This window comes from Littorina saxatilis, linkage group LG9 (assembly GCF_037325665.1).
Source record: "Littorina saxatilis isolate snail1 linkage group LG9, US_GU_Lsax_2.0, whole genome shotgun sequence".
Taxonomy (NCBI): domain Eukaryota; kingdom Metazoa; phylum Mollusca; class Gastropoda; order Littorinimorpha; family Littorinidae; genus Littorina; species Littorina saxatilis.
In genome coordinates, this window is record NC_090253.1 from 10192285 (window position 1) to 10202934 (window position 10650).

Below are 10650 nucleotides of genomic sequence, written 5' to 3' on the forward strand. Positions count from 1 at the left end.
AAGTAACAGCGAGTGTTATTGGTATATGCAATTGTGATGTATACTTATGTACTCTCTCTCTCTCTCTTTCTCTCTCGCTTACTCTCTCTCTCTCTCTCTCTCTCTCTCTCTCTCTCTCTCTCTCTCCCTCTCCTTTCCTCTCTCTCTTTCCCTTTTATATTCTTTGTCCATTCTATTATCGTGTCCTGTCTCCATTATGCCTTTGCTTTTTGTCAATTATTATGTATATATACATATATATGTATGTTTGCAAATTTTGTTTGTTTCTCGTTTGTTTTGGTTTAAAAAGTACTTGTCGAAGTCTCGTCGCAAGTTATCGTAATCCATATGTTAAATTCTCCCGTTAGGGTCACCACCATAAGCTTTAGCTTGTTGATGATCCGTAACATGTACCATGTTCTAATGCATACGAATTGTTGAATAAAAACTGTTTAAACCAACTGGCGATAGGCATAAACCGTCGTCTGCTACGAGAACCACGACCTTGCGTGACCCTGCTTCCGGTCTTTTCTTTTTTTAAACTTTCAAACCTTCGAATTGTACTGATCTTGTCTTGATGAAAAAAGAATTATTTTATGATTTAAGAATGTTTGTGTAACAAGCTGTCAATTTATTATTTAGATTTTAAAAGTTAGGTCTAGCGCCCAAACGCACCACGGTCCGATTTTGAGAGGAGACAATCCGCAAAATTTATTATTTGAAAATTGCTCGCTCTTTACTGGGGGCACATAGGATGTTCCCGTTCAGTGAGCGTTCAAATGGAAGGGTGTTTGTACTGTGTGTAAAAGCCTGACAGTATCTGTGATGGTTTACGGCAGGCGTACTGTGCCTTTAACATAAAAGGCATCATCCTAAAGATCTGCACAGGTTTGTTTTCATGAGGGGTGTTACAGAAGAGAGATGCGGTGGTGCTCGCTTGTTTCTCCATCTTGATGATCTCCCTTTTAAGAGTCGTCAAGACTGACTACAAAGAGGGCGGGACAGACAGACATTTAGATAGCATAAGGCGATATAAACCAGTCATGTATTGTGCCATCGTTTGTTTCACGAGTCGAGCGTGCCAGCCTTGGACCCCAAAACAGAGCAAGCTTTCTCAAGTTACCCGCCCCTGCTAAAGGTAACTGAGACGAGAGATCCTGCGAAAAGATAGCCTTAGAATATATAATCCAGACATATGTTGCGCAATCATTTGTTTCTTTGTCACAAGTCGAGCGTGGAACGCTGTCTCTAGCCCCCCCCCCCCCCCCCCCTTTCCATAGGTAAGACGTGAGATAAGGCAGACGTTTTTGCCAGCTTGTTTCCCCCATTTCTGGTAAACAGATGCCTGAAAGTTCAACGGTAGGCGTGCGCGTGTTTTAGTGTCAGCGTCATCGCCAAATGTGTGTGTGTGTGTGTGTGTGTGTGTGTGTGTGTGTGTGTGTGTGTGTGTGTGTGTGTGTGTGTGTGTGTGTGTGTGTGTGTGTGTGTGTGTGTTGAAAAAAGAGTTACGGAGAGTCAGCGAGTCTTTATTGCAAGTCATGATTTTATTTTCACCAGGGCGTTACTGCTTTTGACCTTTGGCGGAAGCCCAAGCCAACTTTTAATACCTTTTAAGTACCGGATAAAAAAGAGTAATGAACTCTACTCAGAGAAAATGCTGTTATGATCCGTTTGACCTGCGAGTGCCTTATTCCCTTTCGTGTGTACAAGACCCGGTACCCACGGAAAAGATGCCATCCCTGTCAGAGTTTGGTGGGTTACAGTAGGAAAAAGACACGAAAATACCCAGCATTCATCCCATGAAAACGGAGAATGGCTGCACTGATGCCTAAATGGTGGGGGAGAACGCAGTCACATATACTCATATCGTGTAGGACACCAGTGCGAGTTGTGCTGCATGCCTGAATGATGGGGGAGGGGGGGGGGGAAGACGATTATACAAGTCAAAGTGTTAACGTGTAAGACACCAGTGCGAGTCGAAGAAGAACAAGAGGCGAAGCCTTCAAGGCTCACGTAACAAATAGACAAACAGTAACACAAACTCAATCACTCCGTCACACATACACACACACACACACACACACACACACACACACACACACACACACACACACACACACACACACACACACACACACACACACACACACAGTAAGCATTGGTGACACTGTGCAAGAAAGCGAGACACTAGATCTAGATCTGTCTGTCTGTAGCCTACTTACAGGGACACGACTAAGAGTAATACCTATTGTCATCATTTTCACGAGTTTTCATTCACAAGCACCTGGGAAATAAATCTCATGTTCCCCGGGGAATAAATCCCCGGTTACCATAGTTGCAGGAAGCCCTATTACATGGATAATCAAAAGCAAACCCAATAGAAACGCTCGAGGATTCTTTGGCTCTTTTCATTGGCGTTTCCCCAGACCTAAACAGACGACACTGCTTCGCCAAGTTCCAAATACGAACTGGCAAACTGGCAAATGTAAACAAAAAACAAAACTACCTCATCAAAGGTCATACATTTATGCTTTATCGCAAACAAATGAAACCTATCGATATGTGTTATCTTCTCACAAAGTCATGGAGTGCGTGTATCTCTGTTTGGAGAAACACGAACGTCAAGTTTAAGTCAAACCAATTGACCCCTGACACACACATTTTGACCCGTGCACAAGACGTTGTATCGATAATCAATCAATCAATCAATGCCCGTCACTCCTGTCAGGGTATGGGCCGCCAACAACAGCTATCGATAAACTAAGCGCAAATAAAAAAAATAATAATAAAAAAGCAAAGAACATAGCAACAAGAAATGAAGACATCTGACAAAGCCGAGCAAGCAGAATGACAAGTCTAATGAAAAACAGAGAGGCAATGAGAAACAAGATCGCGATTATCTTTCCTTCGCGGCACGACGCAAATCGTTTGTGTCCTTTGACCCAATTCGTGCAGTGCTGCACGATGCAAATCTTCTGTGACCTTTGACTCAACATAGCTTCAATATTCGATTACTAATATTTACCACTGAAAACCGAGGGGTGGAATACCGAGAGGGGCAGGGTGGTAGGGCGATGGTGAAATGTAATGAAGAGACACGTGTAGCAATAAGAGAAAACCGATTCTGCAATAACACAAACAAGAACAAACAAGTCGCGTAAAGCGAAAATACAATATTTAGTCAAGTAGCTGTCGAACTCACAGAATGAAACTGAACGCAACGCCATTTTTTCAGCAAGACCGTATACTCGTAGCGGGGTAGTAGTTGCGCTAAGAAGGATAGCACGCTTTTCTGTACCTCTCTTTGTTTTAACTTTCTGAGCGTGTTTTTAATCCAAACATATCATATCTATATGTTTTTGGAATCAGGAACCGACAAGGAATAAGATGAAAGTGTTTTTAAATTGATTTGGACAATTTAATTTTGATCATAATTTTTATATATTTAATTTTCAGAGCTTGTTTTTAATCCAAATATAACATATTTATATGTTTTTGGAATCAGCAAATGATGGAGAATAAGATAAACGTAAATTTGGATCGTTTTATAAATTTTTATTTTTTTTTACAATTTTCAGATTTTTAATGACCAAAGTCATTAATTAATTTTTAAGCCACCAAGCTGAAATGCAATACCGAAGTCCGGGCTTCGTCGAAGATTACTTGACCAAAATTTCAACCAATTTGGTTGAAAAATGAGGGCGTGACAGTGCCGCCTCAACTTTCACGAAAAGCCGGATATGACGTCATCAAAGACATTTATCAAAAAAATGAAAAAAACGTTCGGGGATTTCATACCCAGGAACTCTCATGTCAAATTTCATAAAGATCGGTCCAGTAGTTTAGTCTGAATCGCTCTACACACACACACACACACACACACACACAGACACACAGACACACAGACACACAGACACACGCACATACACCACGACCCTCGTTTCGATTCCCCCTCGATGTTAAAATATTTAGTCAAAACTTGACTAAATATAAAAACCCAACACTGACCTATATGAATATTTAATCAATAATATGATCGTCTGCGTTGCAGGTGTGCAAGTGAAGGGTTGGGGGGGGGGGGGGGGGTAACTTGATCATTAATTTGTGTGTGTCAGTGTTTGTGTTCATGGACTGATTGTGAGGGAGGGGGAGGGTGGGGTGGGGTGTGTTTCAGGTTTTGGTGTGGGTATGAAACGAGCAAAACAATACCCACACCACAAAATCTTGGAGGCAAAAAACACTCGCCGTCGCATCATTTTGTCCGCACAATATTATATGCACCAACAACCGGAAAGAAAGGTGACAATGGAAAAAGATTCATCTTTGCTTCCTGCGATTCCTTGCCCCCGACTCGAACGTCGCACGATAATCCACATTACAGATCTGTTGTGAGATGGTCAACGCTGACTGTGCAAGCAAATCACATCGTTTGAAATACGACAATCCCATCGCTCGAATGCAACATGTGGGCACTATCGTCTCAAAGGCGCTTACTGTTGGTTTCACACACCACTCTCTAGTCGGAACCTACAGAACTTCGCATCCTCAAACCTGACATACTAATTGTCTCAACATTATAAACTCAAATCACACACAGTAAGTTGCTTTCGCACGCCTGCTTTGAACAACGTGCTGGGGCCCCGAACATGCATTATAATAACAGAACTCGCGTTTCAAACCATGGCTCCCTGTGTTGATTTTTCACTTAATGTTGAACCACCAAAATGATGACAAAAACGATGTTTGATAGTGTGTTGCCAGACCAGCTTTTTTGTCGGTCCTCGGGGGGCATATCGACTTTTGTTTCATATTTATTGACCGCGGCCTTCGGCCTTGGTCAATAAATATGAAACAAAAGACGATATGCTCCCCCTCGGACCGACAAAAAAGCTGGTCTGTCAACAACCCATCAAACATCTTATAATGAACAACGTTTCGACCTATTATCCAGGCATCTTAGCCACTTTAGTGAAGGGAACGTTGAAGTGACAATGACTAGGTTTAAAATGTCCCTTATCAGAAAGTTCAACCTCAGTCCTTTGATGTTTATTGAACACATTTTCATATAAAGTTGGCGCTTCATACGGAAAAATGGCTTTGAAATTGACCCTAATCCTTCTTTGGGCTCTGTAAATGTCGTTTGGGGCTATGGTTGTAAAATCAGGGCCGGACTAGGCGAAGAGGAGGGGGGGGGGGGTTGCCAGTGGTAGCCCAGGGGGATGTCCCCCTTGGCGGCAGGGGCGGATCAGTTCATTTTATGACTGGTTTTTGTTCAAAAGTATATTGTGAAGATATGGGTGTGAAGGCGCGAAGCGCCGAGCCGACGGCGCGAAGCACCGAGCTTGCTAGGGGGGTCCGGGGGCATGCCCCCCCGGAAAATTTTGAAAAAAAGGATGCAAAATGGTGCAATCTGGTGCATTCTGAGGATGATCATTACCAGTTTCAGGCAGCAGATTTTTGTCACTGATTAATACCCCAAAAATTGAAACTCAATGTAAAATAAAGAAATGCATACCTCATTCAATATTTTTATTTTTTGGCTGGGGGGGGTCCGGAAACCCTAGAACCCACCCCCCCCCCCCCCCCTCTCGTTGTGGGGGTCAGGGGGCTTCGCCCCCTGAAGCTGATGGGTAGGTCATATTCTGAGATAGAAAAATGGTCGCTCCTTGCATGAAACGGCATAAAATAAGCAATAATAAAAAAAAATTAAATAAGTAAGGTACATGTTTAGGCTAGGGGGGGGGGTTGCGCAACCCCCATAACCCCCCCGGTAGTCCGGCCCTGAAAATGGTATCTACTGGTCACCCCAATGTATAAACTGAAAACTCTTTCTGCACCAGAACACGCAGAAAGGATTGTATCTGCCTGATGTCTGATGCTTTTCAAAATCCCCAACCACTAACACCTTCAAAACGGACTTTACCTGACACTGTTGTTTTTCCCTATATAATCCTTACTATTTTTCCGAGACGTCGTCGTGTTGTGTATTTAGCTTGCCACAACCTCATACATGGTCCTAAAAGTTAAAGTTGAAGAAAATACTAAAGATAAATGAACAAGCTGACGCAGTGTCATTCGCACCGTGAATCCCCCCATGGGAACATACTAAAGTCTGGTTCCAAATAGGCTCAATTTCCTTCTATTTCTTTGTATTTCTCCCTCGTAGGGGTAGGGGTGTTCAAACCAAAGGCACCTTTAAACCAAAACTCACATCACACATCTTATAATACTAAGACACTCAGCAGTGAAAGGGTGTCTGCTGGTAAAAAATTCCAAACAATCCTAAAAGTACTTCACTACTAAACGTGCTTTTAAAAAGAGCCGTTATTTTTCCCTCTATAATCAGTATTGTGTTTTCTGCGAACATGTAGTCTATTTAGATGGTTGTCATGTGCACATGAGTTGCTAAAGCGTTTTCAGTTGGGCATATGTCGAAAAGCAAAGAATTAGCCCTTTGAAAACCATCAGAACTGTCACACAAAAATAACATTTACCTATCTCACCAACTGACCAAACATAGGGCTTTTCCTTATGTATTATGTATTGTCGTGTTTTTTGTAGCATACTTGTGAAAACAGCCACCACTGTTGTAAATGATACTTTAAAGAGCATTATTTCATTTTTACAGTTGAAGGACAACCTGGACTGCCGTATATTACAGCTGTTTTACAATCAGCCAAAATTTTCTTAACAAACGTATGTTTAAGAACAACTCCCATAGTGAAATTGAAGGAAAACAAAGTGAAAACCCCCCTGCCATAGAGGAGCTAAAGAATCAACAATAAACGACTGCATGGATAGCTTGATGCACGAATGCATTGCGGACATGTTTGTCTCCAACCAAGAGAAAGTTCCAAAAAATCCCTTTTGTGCTTCTTATTATACAGTGACGTCAAAGACAGCCTTTTCTGCTGTTCATACATTCAGGGGTTATGGTTACACTATTGGGGTGACCAGTAGATACCGTTTTACAACCATAGCCCCAAACGACATTTACAGAGCCCAAAGAAGGATTAGGGTCAATTTCAAAGCCACTTTTCCATATGAAGCGCCAACTTTATATGAAAATGTGTTTAATAAACATCAAAGGACTGAGGTTGAACTTTCTGATAAGGGACATTTTAAACCTAGTCATTGTCACTTCAACGTTGTTCTCTTATTTGCTTGGATCACTAATGGTCTTCAACAGGTTAAAAAAAAAAATGAAAACAACAATACAAATATCAAAACGACTTATCAGAGAAGATGATGTCCTCCAAGCGCAAAAGAAGGGGGAAGGGAGATAAATCAAAAAGAAAAATGAGCAATGAAAAATGAAACCAAAACGAAACAAATCAGAATAATAACGCTTGAAGGGCCTGAAGTTGAAAGAGAGAGAGAGAGAGAGAGAGAGAGAGAGAGAGAGAGAGAGAGAGAGAGAGAGAGAGAGAGAGAGAGAGAGAGAGAGAGAGAGAGTGTCAACAATACCTGCGACACGACTGCCAACTAGTCTCGGCCCGCTCAAAGTAACAATGACCGAGACTTTCAGTAATTCCTTCGCGTGACGTCTAACCCTCTTACGCCATAATGTGACGTCTTCAAATGACGAAATGTTAAAGTTTCTACCACAGACATACACACGCACGCACATACGTGCGTGTGACGTCTTCAAATGACGAAATGTTAAAGTTTCTATCACACACGCACGCACGCACGCACGCACGCACAGACAGACAAAAGTTAGCATCGCATAGGCTACACTTACGTGAGCCAACAGTGGACAGACTCTGGACCTTGATACATTTGCACGAGGAGTGATTCATCCATAGTGTCGGAAATATTCCAGTCTTGAAAGTCAGTCCGCCCCGTGGAAACAGACGAGGGACGATGGGGACGTTGTTTGCGACACTCGTCACTAACCGAACAGCTGTTTCTCTTAGTGGTGTTCCTTAAAGGAAAAGTCCAAGGTTTAGGGTCACTTTTGATATGTTGACCCTCTTAATTCATCAACCACAAATGCGTGTGTAAAAATGAACACAGAAGTCCAAAAAGTATACTTTGACTCGTTTGTTGGCTGTTCTGAATCGTTCCATCGCGCGCGCAGTCTTGGCTCATGACCTTGTGCACATACATGTGCTACGTCACGGGCCTTGAACAACAAATATGGCCGGTCCAGCAGTGAGGAAGACAAGTGGAATACGGACCGGTTTTCAGCCAGCCTGAGGTTTTACCGTGCCCGTTTGAGCCTCTTCGTCGTCAAAATGCTTGCGAGGCCACAAGGAACTGCTTGAAACAGAGCCAGCATAAGCGGCAATACGAAATGGTATGTGATTCTCTTTGTTGTGATGTTGACACACTAGTCCGTAGTCGCATAGACCTATATATTAAATATAGGTCCCTGGTAGTCGCTACCTCTTGCAGTGCTAGATCGAAGTCAGGTGTGTTTTTCACAGATCAGTTGATGTGCTTCCACAGATCTGTAAGCATGTAAAGATTATGGATTTATGCTATTATGGTGTTGTTTATTTTCCTATCTTTAATCACGGATTAAACTGCCCAGTTTAGAATAAATGCTTCCACCGTGATGTTCACAAGCGACTATCCTTATTTTCTCTTGGAATTCTGAGTAATTCTTCAGTCACACAACGAAACATGTAGACAGCAAGTTAACATTGTGCAAAGCCTGTTTCTTTCGGACAAAACTGCACTTATCCTGGTATTTTTATTTGCAACAGTAAGACACTACATGACATTGACACCACTAAACAGTGAAACTTATTTCAAATGGCGTTGGGCTAATGTGCTAATAGTGATCCTGACATTTTTCTTGCGAAACGGTCAAAGGGAAGTAATAAATGAATTTTGTTTTTTCAACGAGCACACGTGATTTCCGATCTTAAACTAGATCTGAAATCATAAGATTTTCTGAGCAGTGGCGAAACGCTGATGGCGTGATATCGCAAGCCGTTTTGGAAGCAAATAAGCACTGTCAGACATATGCTGAAACACGATTACAGTAGTTCAAACTTTTTGATCATTGATTTTTAGGAGTACGCAATATCGGACAGTCACACTACAAAAAGACAATGCGTTAGTGCATAGATCGGTATTCTCAAAGGTTACATAACTTACAACTCGCTATTGCCGCGGCCCGTTGTTGCCGCGGCCCGTTATTGCTGCAACCCGCTATTGCCGCAACCCGCTATTGCCGCGGAACTTTCCAGCAAGAAAGATCCCCTGATTCCGTTTAAAAAAAAAAAAAATTGCGCCAGTCAGATGCCATCAAACAACAGAGTTGGTAACTCTGCCGTGTGCTGACAAAACCGAGTAAGTCCATTTTTTTCAAAAGAAATCAATGCACATCTTTTGTGTTAATTTCTACTTTTTGGAGTGCTTAGATAAGCAGATAATAAGTCCACATCTCTCTCTCCCTCCCTTCCTCCCTACCTCTCTCTCTCTATATATATATATGTCATTACTTCCCTGCCTCCCTTTCTCCCTCCCTCCCTACCGCCAACAATCGACTTTTCTCTACCTCCCTCCTTCACTCTCACTCCCTCCCCTCTGTCCCTCCATCCCACTCTCTTTCTCTCCCTCCCTCCTCCTCTCTCTCACTCCCACTCTCTTCCTCCCACCCTATCTCCCTCCCTCCTCTCTCTCTACCTCCATCCCACCATCTCTTTCCCTCCATCCCTCCCACACTGTCTTCCTCTCCCCCCTCTCTTCTTCCCTCCCTCCCTCCATCCCTACTCTCTCACTCTCCCTCCCTCTCTCTTCTTCCCTCCCTATCTCCCTCCCTTCCCTCTCTCTCCCTCCATCCCACAATTTCTCTCCGTCCCTCCCTCTCTCCCTCCCTCGGGAAGGCCGCCGCGCCTGCCTCCAATGCACAGGATTGCGAGTTCCAATCCCTGCGGACGTGGCGAAAACTTCCGCTGGGGGTCGTCCTTTCTCCTTGCGTAAGAGATTTTCTCGTCAATAAAAATTAATGTACATAATGAAAAAATGAAGAAAGAAAAGAAGAAAATAAGGGCCGCGGCAATAATGGGCCGCGGCAATAGCGGGTTGACCCCTTCTCAAACGTCACGAACAGACAGTACGTTGCTACTATTTTACTGTAGTAACAAAACCTCACAGTCCCATTAAAAATGTATGGTGTGTGCCGAAAAGCAACCATATGAGATTCAGTCAGTGGGACCCTGAATCTACCTGGGGTTAAATCGGGTTATTGACTCTCATTGCATGAATTTTTAAACTGTGAATATATATATGTACTACTGTTCGTGGTGTTTTTGTGATCCACTGCAATTTCTGTGTATACCTTAGAATCTCAAGGTAATTTTTGAACGGGGCATACAGATGATACATGTTGCCATGGTCACAGAGTGATACGTGTATTTTGCTTATCAGGTGTCAGTGCAGAAACTCCAAGAGGGAACTAAATTCGAATATCTGGAAAACCTGGATGAGGAGATAGACAGCCTAACAGCACATCCTCCTATGTTTGCTCGGACATCTACTACCTTCAAACTGCATACTATGCGTACACACAGGAATATGGACGACTCAACATTGATCAAAATGAGTAAGTAACACAACACAAACAGATGATTTCCATTATGATAGATTTATTTATCTGAAAGTAAAATTGACCACAGAGTGTACAATTTGTTTTCAAATACGAAAATATCACAT

General features: G+C 42.7%; 1 long non-coding RNA gene across 1 annotated transcript; it reads left to right on the top strand.

The window, feature by feature from the left end:
• Nucleotides 1–7919: 7919 nt before the first annotated feature.
• Nucleotides 7920–10650, top strand: LOC138977369 (uncharacterized). The gene is made up of 2 exons (XR_011459248.1): nucleotides 7920–8281; nucleotides 10366–10650. It is a non-coding gene; the product is annotated as an uncharacterized lncRNA (long non-coding RNA).